This window comes from Condylura cristata, unplaced genomic scaffold (genome assembly GCF_000260355.1).
Source record: "Condylura cristata isolate star-nosed mole 26May11 unplaced genomic scaffold, ConCri1.0 scaffold00002, whole genome shotgun sequence".
Classification (NCBI taxonomy): Eukaryota; Metazoa; Chordata; class Mammalia; order Eulipotyphla; family Talpidae; genus Condylura; species Condylura cristata.
In genome coordinates, this window is record NW_004567103.1 from 27,045,424 (window position 1) to 27,063,396 (window position 17,973).

Here is a 17,973-nt window from a genome sequence, read left to right on the forward strand (position 1 = left end):
TAGGGCCCTCCCTGGTGGTGCAATGGGTTAAAGCTCAGCACATGAAGAATATGCACAGCCATTGTGTCATGAGTTCAGTTCCTGGCCAGGGAGGCCACATGGCACAGTAGGCATGGTAGACCTCTCCTGTCCTACCCGCTGGTCCCCTCAGTAGTGTATTTCAGTGAGTGGCCTGTTCTGCTGCACACTCTGGCCTGTACCCCAGTTCTTGTATGCATAAATAAATAGATATTTAAAAAAAGCATCTAGGAATAAACTGAAAAGAATTGTACAAGTGAGTCTATCAAGTCAATTCTGATCTCATGTAACACCAAGATGAAACCGGATATTTAGCAGTGAACCTAAAATACTGACTGATTTTGATGCACATCTGAAATTTGTATAATGTTCTAAAACAATGTTACTTAAATAAAAACAAAACATAGTAGGATTTTTAGAAAATGGAATCTAATAAAAAGTGTCTTCATTTGTAAAAGATGAATTAAAAAATGTATTGTTAAGTGCACTTTTGTATAAGTTAACTTTTGCAAAAGTATTATGTAGCTTTACCTGCTCAAAAAGAGATCTGGTAAATTTTAGCTATTATTGTTATTATTATACTGCTATTATTTGCTGATTTAGGAAGCTCTTATTTATTACCAATTCGGATCAAGTTTGGGAAGTTCTAATATTGTTGTTTTTACTATTACTATTCAGAAAGAATGGACTAGGGCCCTTCCTGGTGTTGCAACAGGTTTAAACCTCAGCACTGTGAAGCTTTTCACAGCCACTGCAGCACCAGTTTGATCCAGAGAGCAGACACACATGGTGCAGACCTCTCCTGTCTCTCCTTCAGCAGTGTGTTTCAGTCAATCTGCCCGTTCTGCTCCCCATTCTCTCTGGTGAACCCTCTTACCTCTTGTACCTCTTTACCCCAGTTCTTATATGCATAAATAAATATTTCAAAAAGGAAGGGAGGGAGGGAAGGAGAGAAGGAGGGAGGAAGAAAGGGAGGGAGGAAGGAAGGGAAGGAGGGAGGGAGGGAAGGAGGGAGAAAGGACGGACTATTCAAGAAATGGTAGAGGAGGGAATGGATTACTTGTTTGGGGAAAAATATCTCTAATGTCTAAAATATATGCATACAATTTCCCACATAGATTAGACATTAAATATGCTTTGAAATAAATTAATCACTATTAATTCCTGGAATTTGTAAGCAAAGTATGAACTACCTTATATATGAAAGGTATATTGCATATAATTGCATATGATATATGATAAATATAATATTTATCGATATTATATTTATGAATATATAATGAACTATAGACCCAAGTGAAGCTTTTCCATTTCACATTCAAAGACTAAGACTATTATTGCATTTGTTCTGATGGTTTCTGGTTTACTAACTTACACAAGTTAAGTATGTTTTCTTCCTTCCTTCCTTTGTTTTTCCTCCCTCATTTTTCCTTCCTCCTTCTCTTCCTTCCTCCTTTCCTCCTTCCCTCCTTTCTTCCTCCCTCCCTCCCTTCTCTTTCTCTCTCTGCCACTTGCTCTTTTATTCTTAACTATTCACGTTTAATTTGTAAATTTCAATTCAGTTTTTTGCAGTGTCAATCTTATTCTTTATTTCTTATGAGACAGACTTTCACGGTCTTAAACTTGACACTTTTAGCTGCCTTAAACTGTCTTTTCAAAACTAATTATTGTCATTTGGTCAGCTTTTTTACCTCTTCCTTTACAAAGATCTTTTTTTTTTTTAAGACTTATTTATTTATTCATACAGAACTGGGGTACAGGCCAGAAGCTCAGGGGCAGTGAGAGGCTTCACCAGAGACAGAGTGGGGAGCAGAACAGGCAGATCGACGAAGTACACTGCTGAGGGGAGCAGCTGGCGGGTCAGGAGAGGTCTGCCACGCCATGTGGTCACCTCCAGGGCAGGCAGGGATCGAACTCATGCGGAAGTGGTTTCAGCTTCTTAGTGCTGTGCTTTAACCCACTGTGCCACCAGGGAGGGCCCAAAGATCATTTTTTAAAATGCTATTAATAACCACTAGAAAGATGCTTTCTAAAATTTAGATTTGTTTTCTGTAATTAAACTTTTGCCTAAACATGCTTCTTTTCTGAATAGTCACTACTTTCTGTCTTACTCTGTTTGGGAATACTTTCATTCACTTTGTGTGGGTATGTGAAATATAGTTATTTTGTTGTTCTTTCCTATTTCTTCATACTTGAATGAGAAAAAAGTGACTCTCTTTGGTGCATTTCAGTCTTCCTGGTTGGTAGTAGATTTTCTGTGGGATTTGAAGTGAGCACCATGAGAAGATGCTTCCTGGGCATATCTCTATCCTAGTTTCCAGTGTTCAGATCTTATTTACCTGCATGGCCCTCCTGGGCTGAGGAGATTCCTGAGATGCTGCTCAGGGTGATCTATACCTGAGCACTTCAGTTGGCCTGGTGCTCTGTGGAGTCTGTGGTGGGTGGGACCATTACTCTAGCACTCCACAGAGCCTTCTCTCAGTCTGCTGTGTTTACCCCTTCAAGGACTGAATTTCTCCCCAGGATGCAATCTTCATCACATATCAACTTTTACCTTCAAAAGTGAATATGGAAAAATAAAAACTGCAGGATAGAAACTGAGATTCCTTATTGAATCTCAGATAATTATAGAGGATGTTTTCATGCCAGTCTTGTGGAAGGGGTCATGATTCTGAGGTAAATGAAGGTAATTCAGGTGGGTGAAAACCCCACAATTCTGCCTAATAATCTCTTCATTCCTGGAAGGTTGGCCCCTGTGGCCTTGTGGTACTGATGGTGACTACTCTGCAGAACACATCATGTTATAAAGCTACTGTCTCAGCCTTTCATCAGTATTTCTCTAGGAAGATGAGTATGGGTGAAGCAGAATTAGTTCTGTTTCTGAATAACACATTCAGTTAATTTTGCTTAAGAAATAAGCTATTTTATTATCCAACTATAAAAGTAATATGTTTTCTTTGGAAGACATTGGGTAAAGTCAAGTCATGACTGACATGTGGTGGGATTCTCTGAAAAGCTGAACAGATAGATTCATGTGAGGTATTTTGTCATACACACCAAGTTAGGGAACACAAATTTTTTGAAAGTAATGGATGTACTTATTACCTTGATTGTGGTAACGGTACCATGGACATATGCATATGTCTAAACTCAGCAAAATCACTGACTTAGTTTTACTTTTTTTCAGACAGAAGCTTGGATGTAACATGGAGTAGAACTCCAAGTGATGGTCTGAAGTTTCTCTGTTGATGTGCTTGCTAGAAGACAACAGATATTCTCTCATGGTTTGATTTCAGTTCTGAAATACTTTTGTTCTTGCTAGGACATTAGGTGGCATATAATTCTCAGGAAAGATATACAGTGAAAAAATATATGTATTTGGATATACAATTAAAATATTTTTATATATAACACATATACTTGCACATATATGTTATATACATGTGCATGGAAATGCACATTTTAAATTGTATATCTTTATGCTATGTTATATATAGTATATATTAAGTATTATATCTATGTACTATATATACACATAGAACATGTCCAAATCTTTCAAAATCTGAAGAACCAAGAGGGGGCTACACCGGGCTGACTGAATCAGAATCTTGCCCAGGCAGCACTGGAAGCCCAAGAGACTATTAATCTCCCTTCTGATATGTTGACTTTGAAGCTTTCCAATTATCTACCCAGATCTGTGGTTTCAAGGCAGGAAGCTTTTTGAGTCATTGTGAACAGAGTATCCCCAGTGCCAATTCACTCAAAGAGAACTTGGCAATTTCCTTATATTATACAAGATTGAGCAATCTGATTGGTTTTAGTTTGTTTGCAGTGAGAATTTGTAACTCTCCACAGTGGGAAAATTGGGTTATAAAATTTTCTTAAAACAGTTTGACAGTTTTTAGCAAGATCGTTTCATGATTAGATTTACTTCTATTTGTTTTATGACATTTTTGAACTAGATAAAAAAGACAAACTTTTCCCTAATGAAAGTAAATCTGCCTGTCTTGATAGCCACTTACACTGTTGGATGTGATGGTATTGCTGATGCAGATGCTATGTGGGGTTTAGTCATGTTGACTGGGTGACTTGTCTTTCCTGGTTGTTTGTTTATCACTTGGATATTTAGTCCTTCACCACAGTCCATTGTACTCCCTTCCTCTGATTTCACTACCCCTTAATATCTCCCATTCTACTATCAGATTTCTGTGATTAGTTATTGGTTTAGTTTATCTGATGCCTTGTTTTGTTTTTCTATATCCCACACATAAATGACACTATTCTGTATTTGTCTTTCTCCTCCTGAATTATTTTGTTTCCCAAAGCCTTCTGTTCCATCATGTTGTCACAAAACAAGTTAATCTATTTTTTTTTTACATCTACGTCAAATTCCATTATGTATATCTACCTATCTATCTATATATACACATACACATTCATATACATATATATGTATACACACACACACATACACATATTTTCCTTCCCCACTGACTTTTGTCTGTCTTTGTCACATAGGTTGCTTCCATGGCTTGGTTATTGTAAATAGTACTGCTGTGAACATTGGAGCACATATATCCCTTCAAATTAGTGACTCAAATTAGTTTTTATATTACTTGGGTAGATAACTAGAATTGCTGGATCACATTGTAGACGCATTTTTAATATGTGAGAAATCTTTATACTGTTTTCCATAGGGTTGAATGAGTTGGAATTCACACCAACAGTGTAGGAGGGTTTCATTTGCTCCACATTCTTACCAATACTCATTTCTGTTCTTTTTGATGTGGGCTCATCTCATAGGTGTGAGATGGTGTCTCATTGTGGTTTCCATTTTCATTTTCCTAATGACAGTGATGTCATTTTCTCATGTGCCTGGTGGCCATCTGTATGTCTTCTTTGGAGAAGTGCCTATTTAGCTCTCTACTTTTTCATTAGGTTATTAGTTTTCCTTTTGTTGAGTTGTGTGAGTTCTTTGTAAATGTTGGATATCAGCACCTTGTGAGATGTATGGTGTTAAGTGATTTTGGAGTCATTGAGGGAATGCTTCTTTAAATACATTCAGATATTCTTTACAAGTGGATAATGCAAAAATACTATAAATGTGACTCCTTGTCATCTAGATTATAGAAATGAAGTAACTATGATGGTCACTCTGAATGATCTACAATATATACTGAGTAATGAGAACACCAAAAGTCTCATATCATTTTCCAAATATATATATATATATATATATATATGTTATCCCAATGCAAAGTTATGAGTTAAACAAATGTGAGGGATCTTTTGTTTAATGTTTTCTTTTTTTAGACATAAAGGATGCCAAGCAATTTTATGTCTTACATCACTTTTTCTGACTCAAAACATATATATACCTATCCTTTAGATACACATTTATTCTACCAGCACCCAAATGTTATGTGAATCAGAGAAACATTCTTGTTTGCACATAGTCATGGCCTGTCTTTTTTTCTTTCCAGTCAGTCTTAATCTATAAAGTCAGCTGTATTTTTCACCTTTGAACATGCTCTCTGTGACTCATTCATTTTAAAATCACAAATATTTTTAGTAATTTGTTCATAATGATTTCTAAGAAAACATGTTAATTGTGTAATTTGATTAGTATTTTAAAACTTAAAATAGATTCATTACATAAATAAAACTGAAATATTTAATAAGATACAGTCTTAGCTATTATGTATTATGTCTATATTATGAAGATATTATCACAACATTATTTATCAATTTTTTTTTGTACCAAGAAGAATTGACAATATCCTTTCCTTAAAATGCTGAACATTTTTCCCCGTGTGGCATTTGTCTTTATTAGAGTTTATGCATTTTACTGTGAGGGGTGTGTTTTCTTTTTAAAATTAATTTGTTATTATTTTCCCCTTCCTGCTCCAGTTAACTGAGTCATTTGTAATTTTGTCAGATTTATTTATCTATCCAAGGCACCAAATTTATCCTCAAGTCATTCTTTTAAACAGCAAAAGAGACCAAAAAAGAAAACATTAAAGCACTCAATTGCTCACAAAGAAACTTCCAGTTTAGTCAACAAAATTTAGACTTCCAGTAAAAACAGAAAACCCTCTGAGGTGTAGACCCCAATGGCTAAGAAAAGCCACAAGTTCAAGTTGACCTAGCCAAAAGTATTTATTCGTTTAGCCAAACTTATTAAAAGCAAAATTCATTTGAAGGGGAGAAAAAACCATGCTACTGGATTTCATAACATCAAGATGACAGGCTACAAAAGGATTTTATTTTTAATAATATTGCCTACTGAACATGACTCTAAATCTGTTTCTCTTTCAAGTTCCTCTGCTTCTTCCTTTCCAGCAACTCTTAGAATAGGCAGTCCACCCTGTGACTAGAAAACAAAATATCAAATTTGACAGAATTTCATGTTTAGGAAGTGTACTATGTTTTCTTATTAATTTTATAATGTAAGAGGTGTCCCACCCCTAGGAGAAAAGATAAACTGACCTTAGATCAAGTGCTTTAAAAAGACAATAACCGCTTGATGCTCTTTCACTTTATGAAAGTCTAAAATGGTTCAAAGTCAGAGCCCACTCTGAAGTGTAGTCTTCTCTCAGAAAGCAAGCTTTTGTTGTTTGCATCAGGGGAGAATGTTATTTTAAAGTTGTTTGCATTTAATAGACTAAGTATGGCTGGCAGCTGGCGGAAGCAAAGTCACTGATAGCCAAGAGGAAAAGGACCTGGGAGAACATGTGAGGTTCATTCAACACTAAGGATCTTGAAATAGAATTTTCTACAGCAAGAAAAGCCATGACCTGCACTACTCCAATGGCACTGCATATCAGGGAAAGATGTACCAATATTAACATTCTCTTTTGTCCTCTGAACTTTCTAGTCAGGAACCAGTGTTGAGATAACATTGCTAAACAAAGGGAAAGGTGAAGGTTGGACTTTTGTGGCCTTAGATGGGCATTTAGAAGATAGATGGAGGAGGTGTTGAGATGTGATAAGTATGTAGGTTGAGCTGGATTGTGAAGAGTTTTATATAAAGGCTGAAATCTGATTTCATTATTGAATAATATATTCAGTTGTATGAATGAGCATGAAGAACTGAGATTCACCTTCTTGGGAAACAGTTAAAAATAAGGGTATGAGAGGGCCCTACCTGGTGGCGCAGTGGGTTAAAGCACAGCACTAAGAAGCTTAAGCCACTTCCGCATGAGTTCGATTCCGCCTGCCCGGAGGAGATCCACATGGCGAGGCAGACCTCTCCTGACCCGCCCGCTGCTCCCCTCAGCAGTGTACTTCGTTGATCTGCCTGTTCTGCTCCCTGTTTTGTCTCTGGTGAATCCTCTCACCCTCCGCATCTCTGGCCTGTACCCCAGTTCTGTATGAATAAATAAATAAATCTTAAAAAAAAAAATAAGGGTATGAGGGCCCTCCCTGGTGGCACAGCAGGTTAAAGCACAGCACTAAGAAGCTAAAGCCACTTCTGCTTGAGTTTGATCCCCACCCCAACCCCTCACCCTGGAGGTGACCTACATGGCATGGTAGACCTCTCCTGATCCGCCCACTGCTCCCCTCCGCAGTGTACTTTGTCAGTTGGCCTATTCTACTCCCCACCCTGTCTCTGGTGAATCCTCTCACCATCCCTCCAACTCTGGCCTGTACCCCAGTCCTGTATGCATAAATAAATAAATTAAAAAAAATAGGGGTATGATAGGATATGAGCTTCTCCTTATGTCTTACCAAAGGGTAGTATTTAAGATACTTTGTCTCAGCAGCATAAGAATAGGAAGAATGTAGAAAACAATTTTGATCTAAGTACAGAAAGTAGATAAGTTAGAGATTAGCTTCAAATAACAGTAAGGGCATCTCACGTATAAGGACAATTAAATATAAAAACTGCTGAGGGATACTGGAGAATCTCTTGGTTCATTTATTATAAAACTAAATAAAGCATAAAATCAGAAAGCCTGTTTAATAGAGCATCTGCTACATAATGCTCTGAGCTATTTCCTCCTATATGTTGGTGTTCAAGTTTGAATATATCTGATGTCAATAATTATATTATTTCTTTCCTTCATTTTTTTAAGGACTTACTTGTTTATGCAGAACTAGGGTACAGGCCAGAGGTGCAAGAGCAATGAGAGGATTCACCAGAGACAGAATGGGGAGCAGAACAGGCAGATTGATGAAGTACACTGCTGAGGGGAGCAGCACGCGAGACATGAGAGGTCTGCTGCGCCATGTGGGTCACCTCCCTGGCCAGGGATTGAACTTGTGTTTAAGCTGTTGTGACTAGCTTTACAATGCTGTGCTGTAACACATTGCACCATCAGGGAGGGCCCAATATATGATTTGTAAGGCCTTGAAAGTTATACCTTTTCTTAAAATGTTAAACTTTTGTCTTAGGGTGCATTTTGTCAGTTAGAAAGGATTGTTGGATTCTTATCGGGGAGAGGTGTCACAAATATATTGTATCAACCTTAGAGATTTCTCTGAGTATCTGTAAAAATAAACATGGAGAATAAATTTAATGAGACCATGGTAGTTCCAAGAATATTACATGATCTCAGCATAAATCAGAAAATTTTTCTAATTGGCATAAAATTGAGATGCTTTTTAAATGACTTAAACTAAAGCTGAGCTTATAAACTTTACTATGTGGTAAAAAGATACATATATTAACATTTATTTAAAGGAAGCATATTATTCAAACATTATTGAAAAATCAATACTGCACTTCCCTCCTTTTATTTGCACTAAGTTATGTTTACATCTTATGGGTCACTAGATGCTGAAAGAGGAAATTTAAGTGTAGCTGTGTGCAGAAGTTATTTCATTTGCAGGATTCCTGGTGTTAAGGGGAAGGATGTCCTAAAATAACTGCAGAGTTTTGTGGACTCCACCCCCTACTCCAGCTTTCTGGACTCCACCCCCTACGCCAGTGATTGGAAAACTACAATTCCCAGCAGTACCAGGGAGAGAACTGAGAGGACCTAAGGGCAGAGCTAAGCAGGCATTCTGGGGCTTTGGGGGATAAATAGATAGTGGTTTTCCAACTGTCCCTCGGGAGAGATAACAGCTCTCAGCAGTGTGACTGGCGGGTGGGGGGAGGCTGGGGATGGGTGCTAGCAGTGTTAGTTTGTGACTTAGAGCTCCAAGTTAGCAGAGCTGGTAAACTATTCCAGTTACTTTGTATCCCTCTCTCTTTCCCTGGAAAAACTCATTACCTAACTTTTTGTGTGTGTCTGCAGAAAATTAACATTTTGAGCTCACAGGTGAGGCCCCACAGACAGGCAGCCCAAGTCCACTCTGGGCTACCCTATAACAATAATGCCTTCCTTAAAGCTCATGTAATAACTTCTCTAATTCTATGTGGAGGTACATGAAGAAGTTGGGGAAATATATTTGAGAGTGAGTGGAGAAAACAGACTTGTATACAAATCCAGAATCTCATTTGTTGCTATAATAAACAATATAAATATCTTGTATTCTATGTAAAATCTGGTCTTCACAAAGTACAGTAGCTGCAACTTTTTCAAAAGTGTTATTAAAAGTCTACTTCTATGAAAAAAATCATATTATGTGAAGATAAAGGTACTTCTCTTATTCTCTGGTTTATTTCAACTACCTAGAACAATTTCTGATACATATTAAATTTCGAAAAATAATTTGTTGAATAATGGCCTTCATAAACAAATAGGCAATTTGAAATGAAGTAGTCCCATAATTTTCTATCAATGAAGACTTTTTTTTTTAATCTAGCTTTTCATTAATCCTGTTTATTTGAAAGGCTGTGTAGCAGTAGGAAAGGAGATTGAACATTTTGCCTTTCCTATTTTGACAAAAATCTTCTCAAAATTAAAGAGCAAAAGTCAATTGGAAAAGCAGTTTGTCAAGAGCGTATACCAGTTCTTAAGCTTCTCTCCAAACCCACCCTCCATCTTCTGTTTCACGATGCTGGGGCAGGAACTCTGCAAACCACATTTTTGTTTCACCAGCTGGTTCTGTTAGGCTCAGCCAATAGGGGTGCTAGACAGAGAAGAGAAGCTGCTTTCTCTTCCCATCCTGTTACTGTCAGTGCTCATCGGCTGCCTGTGGGTCCTGACTGCTCCCTGCTCCCTGCTCACCACCCTAGTAGCACCTCATCTCCAAGGCAGTACGCGCACCGTTCCACTCTGCAGCAACCCCCAAGTCACATTCGCAGTGATCCAACGGTAGAACAGTCCTAGCAGCCTCCCGGAGACTGGGGCTCCAGCCCTGCAGCGCCCTGCTTCAGAAGTTTGAGCTTAGGTTCCACAGGATTTCTACTACAGTCCTCTAATTTTTAATAACCCTAATCTGTTATTTTTATTCCTTCATACCTAGGCATGGCAATTCCTTCTTGCTGTTGTTACCTTCTCAACACCATGTTCTTTTATGTTCATTAGATAAAAGCTATGGAAGTAGTTAACACTTCTTTGCGTTAAATTCCCTCTGTTCAAACAAATGGTATCATTTCTGATTCCAAATGGGACCCCCTGATTTTTATGTTAATTTTACCCTTTCTCTCCTTGATTGCTTGAATTGTTCCTGCTACTTGACTGCATGCAAAATGTCCATTTAAAAATGCTAAGTGATGGCCCTCCCTGGTGGCGCAGCGGGTTAAAGCACTGCACTGAGAATCTAAAGCCGCTTCTGCATGAGTTCGATTCCCGCCTGCCCCGGAGGTGACCACATGGCGTGGCAGACCTCTCCTGACCCGCCCGCTGCTCCCCTCAGCAGTGTACTTCGTTGATCTGCCTGTTCTGTTCCCCACTCTGTCTCTGGTGAAGCCTCTCGCCGCCCCTGAGCCTCTGGCCTGTACCCCAGTTCTGTATGCACAAATAAACTAAATCTTTAAAAAAAAAAAATGCTAAGTGATATAAGCCAAAGGCATAGTAAAATCATGAAATAACTGAAATATTCTGAACACCTCTAGCATCTTCTCCACCCCTTGGTCCTTGTTTCCTCATACTTGGTTCTGCCCTTGCGCTCCTCCTTTTAAAAAGGCCTTCACACTGAGTGTTTTTTCCTTCCAACATTCCTCCGCTCACCTTGACAATTTTCTTACCTTATTTTTACCAAAACAATGGCTTCATCATGATCTCTTTTACTTTTGAAGAAGAGGTGAGCTCAGTTCTTTCTTTTAAACTCATTAAACAAAAGTTTGTTATCTCATAGAAAACACAGGGAGACCAAAATCCTTATATAGTGAAAAGAGAAATGGGAAATTAAACATCTGTCTGCAACAGTGAGGTCATATTTTTATCAGACTGCTTTGAGATCAAGTTCAAGGATACATTGTCAGTGGCCATCTGAGAGGGGTACACTTAGGGTCTACCACCACCTTCCATGGAAGGAACTAACCCTTTGTTTGCAAATAGAAGAGTGGACAATATTCTGTCCTAGCAAGGAACTGGAAGGACTGTGGCTGGAATGAGCCCCTAACTTAGAAATAAAAATTGCACATATCCATATTTGCGCAGCCACACTGCTATAATCACTGTCTCATCTTAGCTCTTTAGTTCCCATAGTTTGGATGGAATGTTTGTTAATGAGCATCTAGGTTTTCCTTTGCTCACCCATCACCTCTAAGTGAGAATTTTTTTTTTAAAACTCCAACATGTAAAGGTTTTCGTATAGCTAGATTTCACATGGGAATACTTTGCTTTTCTAATCTGTTCTAAGGTATCAATAGGTTGACTTTTCCAAAATATTTGTATTTCAAGAGTAGGTCCAGAAATATCTTCTCTTAACATGTATGTTAAAGATCGCATAAGAGGTGAATTTTGGCCATAAACAAAAAGTCTTTCAAGTCTTTCTTCTTCTTCTTCTTCTTTTTGGTTTGATATAGGTTTCAAAGAAGGTATATCTTATATATCTTTTTCCTCAAATCAGTCAAGCTAAGAGGGAGCCACGCTGATCTGACTTCTACTCCTGAAATGCAGCTTTATGGGTCAGAAAGTTTAAACATCATATAACTATACAAATAAAGTTACCTTGCTTTTGCATCTTACCAAAGATACATTTCAAAAGAGAATAGCAAGAGGAAAAAAAAAAAGCCTGTAGCCCTATTATGGTAGAGTGTAAATCAATGTAAGGTGAGTTTATTTTTATTATGCTAATTGTCAAGCATTCACAGTCTGTGCCAAGAAACAGTTTGTTTTTCATTTGCTTTTTGACAAAATTTGAAAAATAAAAGTTTGGATCTGGATCAGAAGGGGCTTAGAAATAAAATAGCATTGTGTATTATGAGATACTTTTTGGAGTATTCTTGCAATGACTATTACTTAATAATATGTGCTATTTTTTAATTTTGAAAAAAAGGCCTATTTCTGAATTTTAAAAAAAGTTTGTAAGCTTTTTATTAAAGCTGTCCTAACATACATTTCCTAATACAGTCATGCAGACTCACAAGAGCTTCACAACATCTTTTACTACTGAGTATTAGAATTTTTATTTAAAAAGTACTGTGATTTCATTTCTGAGCAATGTTTTCTTTCTCCTGATACTTGTGGTATCAGGTAGTAAAAGTAGTTTTGAGGACTTTACTTAAAGGTTGTGAAAGAAAAGTTACTAACCCCACCACCAATTTCCTATTGTCATGTATGTGGTAGAATCCTTTGACTCTAGATTATAAATGTAGAAAAATTAGATATAAAATTTCTTTGAATTTCTCCAAATATATTTGTTATTTCTTGGACACTCGTTCTAAGCTCTAGCAAAGGAAAAACAGTTCTCTTAATATCACAGTGTCTTCTGAAGTTTGTGTAACCCCTATAAGAAGATATAAAACACCAGGTGTTGAAATCTAAACACTGTGGACTATAAATGGAGGCCAATAACAGTATAAGATACAATTTTTTTTTGCTGAGAAATCTCTGCTCTTCCAGAGGAAAGGTTTCTGTTGTATGTATTCACATGTGCACACATGAATGCACATAGACTTGAAATTCTTGAAAGGAAACAGAACATCTGGTTACTTCATCTTAGTATTTCTTGTAAGGAAGTGAAAGTTTTAACATCCAAAGTTAAAAAGTCGTCAATTTGTGATAGTCTTCTCATTCTCTTTGACAGAACCGTTTTCTTGTGACTATAACACGAGGCTATTATTTCTTTTAAAGATTTTTATTTATTTATATGTACAAGAATTTGGGTATAGGCCAGAGGTCCAGGAGAAGTGCTTCACCAGAGACAGAGTTCAAGAGCAAAACAGGTAGAACTTCTGAAATTCACTGCTGAAGAGAGCAGTGGGCAAGGTAGGAAAGGTCTGCTGTGCCATGTGGGTCAGCTTTCTGGCTAGCCAGGGATAGGGGATCAAACTTGTGCTGTAGTGGCTGGGAACAGCTTGAGAGCACTGTCTTTAACCCCTTCTGCTTTAAACCCTGCACTACCACTGAGGCCTGCATGAGACTATTTTTAAAAAAAATATTTATTTATGCATATAGAAGTAGGGTACAGACCAGAGGTGCAGGGGTAGTGAGAGGATTCACCAGAGTTGGGAACAAAACAGGCCGCCTGACGAAGTACACTGCTGAGGGGAGCAGTGGGCGGGTCAGGTGAGGTGTGCTGTGCCATGTGGGTCACCTCCCAGGCCTGGGATTGAACTCACGCTGAAGTGGTTTTAGCTTCTTAGTGCTGTGCTTTAACCCTCTGTGCCACCATGGAGGGCCTCTGCATGAGATTATTATCAAGCAGTTGTGTTTGTAGATCATTAGAAAAATACATCTGTGGATTGAAAATTGAATCCATCTATGACATTAAATCTAGGGTTTAGGTAACAAAACCTATTGCTTTTGCTGTAGATTAACTCAAGATTCCATGAAATACATATGTTTTATATGACCGGAAAAGAAGCATTCCTAAAAACAAAAATAAATCTTGAAGAATTTTCAGACCTTTCCTAGCTTTCATGATTTCAATATTCCCTCATATTTTCCTTGAATTAATTTTGACCTGCACAATCATTTTGAATAGAGAAGTTTGAATAGAGAAGTTGTTAAACTTCAATAGAAGTAGAATATAATTAAATACTCACTAACTTACAAATGTCTAAATGAGTTATGTTCAGTGTTTAGTTACTCACATTCAGGTGGTGTATTGAGAGAAGAGTACTAAAGTCAGGAGACAAATTTATAAATCCTGGACAAAACATTTATAATACCTCTGGACCTGTTTGATCAGCTCTAATTAAAAATGGTAGAACTGATGATATATTCATTTTTATCCAGTTATAAATGTTCAGATTCTATCTGAATCATTACTCTTTTTTTTTATTATAAACATAGCAAGTTTTCACATTTATAAGCAATCTGGAAAGCATTAGGTGTTAAAGGAAACCCTTTAAATCCATCTATAAAAGGATAGTCAGCATTTTATAAAACACCTTCTAAACTTTTCATTAGCATTGGACAAGGACAAGTAATTTTATATATATAGAAGCATGTGATCTATATATGTACCTCTCCCACCTTTTTACACTTAAAAAGTGAGTGGATTGAGCAGTTATGATATATTTGCATAATAGAATATTACTCAACAATCAAACATGATAAACTCATGTTATTTGTGGTAACATAGTTGGAGCTGAAAGAGATTATGCTAAGCAAAAAAAAAAAAAAAGCAAAGGAAAAAGATAAATAGCACGTAGTTTCACTTATTGGTGGAATACAGTAAAACCAAGCAAAGGGTCAAAGACAAACATGGAAAGCTGACCATATATCTGAGGCATCCATGAGGAGGGAAGGAGAGAAAAGTAGGTGGGGAGAGATCAAATTTGCCCAGGCGACAATGGGCTATGATGGGAGAGCGATGGTGACCACATTTGAGGAAAGAAATCCTATATTGTCAAATAACGAACAAGAGTGTTAATTCATTGAAAAGAAAGTGAAGAGTGCCTCTCTGGTGGCACAAGAGATTAAGTCACAGCACTATGGAGCTATCACCAGCCACTGTAGCACTAGTTGGAGTTCCAGCCCTGATCTCCAGCCAGGGAGCTGACCCACAGAGTGTGGCAGACCTCTCCTGTCTTGCCCGCTGCTCCCTTCAGCAGTGTTTGTAAGTAGATCTACCTATTCTGCGCCCTACTCTGTCTGGTGAATCATTTTACCCCCCACACCTCTGGCCTTTATTTCAGTGCTTGTATGTATAAATAAATAAATCTTTAAAAAAAGAATGTGAAAAATATAGCAACACTGAGAACAAAAAGAACTTTTTATGTTAATGAATATACATAAACTTGTCCTTTTTTAAAAGAGTTATTATGCATACAGAGGTACAGGGGTGGTGAGAGGATTCACCAGAGACAGAATGGGGAGAAGAACAGGCCAACTGAGGAAGTACACTGCTGAGGGGAGCAGTGGGCGGGTCAGGAGAGGTCTGGTGTGCCATGTGGGTCACCTCCGGGGGCAGAGGATCGAAGTGGTTTCAGCTCTCAGTGCTGTACTTTAACCCACTGCACCACCAGCAAGGGCCCAAACTTGTCCTTTTAAAAGGATATTGATGCTCCCATTGTATGGATTAAAATTATTCTTTATATATAGTTAGATTCTTCTCAGTTTTCCTTATCATAAACCCACTGTGATGAATTATCTTATACACATTCTGTTCCACGTATGTTTGTGCATGACTGATTGGTCCTTTGGAATAAACAGTTAAAAGAGAAATCGTTGGGTAAAGAATATGCACCCTTTTATTATATGTTCACAAATTGCCCACCATATGTTTCAGTAAACATTAATGAAAATAAGGTTTAAAATCATTCCTATCGCAGTATATAAAAGCGTGATTTTCCTCATCCCTACCAACACTGAATAAGTTATTAATATTTCATTTAAAACTGAGAATCTTCCCTTTAAAAATTGTTAATTTAATATATTATGCTTACATCTTTTTACTTATGAAGATGAAACCATATAATATTTTTGATCTCATATTATTCATTTTTAATTGCCTGTTCATATGTTTAGCTCATTTTTTTTCTATTATGTTTTTGTCTTTATTCATACTGATTGTAAGCCTTTGTAGTTGATATTAGTTTTTTAGTAAATCTGTTAGAGGGATTTCTCTCTAGACTTTCAGTTGTTTTTCAGTCTTGCTTATAGGGTGGAGTTGTTTTTTGTTTTGATCTTAATAGTTTTTAATATTTAATTGTGTGGGTACAAAAATTAAAAAGAGTTATGGCATTCCATGTAAATAAACTATCGTGAATAGGATTTGTGCCCCAGGCCCAGTCAAAAATAAAATTTCCTTGGTGCATCTTCAATGGAATCTATAGTCCTTGGGGACACAGGGGTTTATGTATATGCACAGGATTTGAGAATTTGGAAATTAAATTGTTTCCTGACCATCTGAAATGCAGGGGACTTTCCAAAAATAGATTTGGCTTACTGCACATATTTGCCTGGACAGTGTCCATAGTTTGGTTTTATCAACCATGATAGAGTTTAAAACTAACAGGTTCAGATAGAATAGCATATAATGATTTTTTAGAAAAATAATACAAATTTGAAGAGATGAGAGATTAGCAAATTTCTGTTTACATTTGTAAATAATTTCCTGGTAAAGTCTTTGATTCATGGAAAGAAACTATTTTCTCCTTAAAACAAAGAATCTACTCAAGCTTTGTAAGTATTAGGGATGTTCCTCATTATATATTGCTTTACAATACAGTTTTAAAATATAATCATTTATTATATTACATAAATACCCATGCTACATATCAGAAACAGAAGTATAGCACAAATAGAACTGAATTTAGATCTGGCTCATACTTGTAATTTTTGCCACAGACATGCTATAACTTTGGATAAGGGCCAGAATTCTTATATTGGTCAATCTGTCCACTTTTTTTCCTTTTTGCACAGGAGTTCTTGCCATTCATACCATCCAGATTCTCCTAAAGTCCCATTGGGAATTTAAAAGACTCAAGTAATCATTTTTATTTGATCAGGAAGGAAGATACTTTATAAGCATTTAGGTTTATGCAGATCATCTCTGGAAGGAGAAATTTTATCATTCACACTACAATTTCAGCAGATTTCATTTCTCCTCCAGCCTTCACCTCCCCTAACTGTCCCTTTTGTCAGCTAGCGAACTCACTTGTTCTTAAAAGGATAAAAGCAGACTTTCATTGATTTTCATCTTCAATCTCACACTCATTTCTTTATTGTACAGACATCTCTTCAGTTTTTCTCAGCCCCAGAAGAAAAGTCTCACAAGTGCTAACCCTTTTTTATTGGCTCTCTAGATTGAGGTATTCTGCCCCTACCCTTCTCTCTCTCTTCTCCATTCCATGTCTCCTTCCGTTGGTTTCAACAGTTCGCATCTTTCCTCTCATGGAAAGCCTTTGCTTAATTTAACTGCCATTCTTTCAGTCAAATTCTATGTACTTTCGTTTTACAGGAGACCTCTAACTTTATTACTTCCCAGCATCCTTTCTGCCCTTACCTCTGACGTATAGTTTTCATCCCACTTACTTTTAAAATAACTTTCAAAAATCACATTTTTGTTTTCAAGCACAATGATAAAAGTAGTCTCTTTGACCTGTTTGCAATTTTTGACATGATTCACTATTTTTTCTTTATGAATTGCTCTACTTCTTTGTCTTTTGTAAAATGCTCCTTTCCTCATCCTTTTTCATCTCCTTTCTTTTATTGAATGATGTTTAGTTTGTTTATGCTCCATCTATATGTTCTGTCAGTTACCATACAGTGTTGTGAAAATATTGGGGCACAAAATTTGATGGATTATCTGTGGCACGACTTTGTGAAGTAGTTTACTGGTCTGCGATTTTCCTTTCTGCATGAAGATATAATGTCACACTTGAAAGGAGAGACTGAGGATTAAATGGGAACCTATATAAAGGCATCTAACATGGGTTAGCCAGAATTAACGCTAACCTACACAAGTTCTTTATGTGTGACTTTCTCCTTGACATCTTCTTTT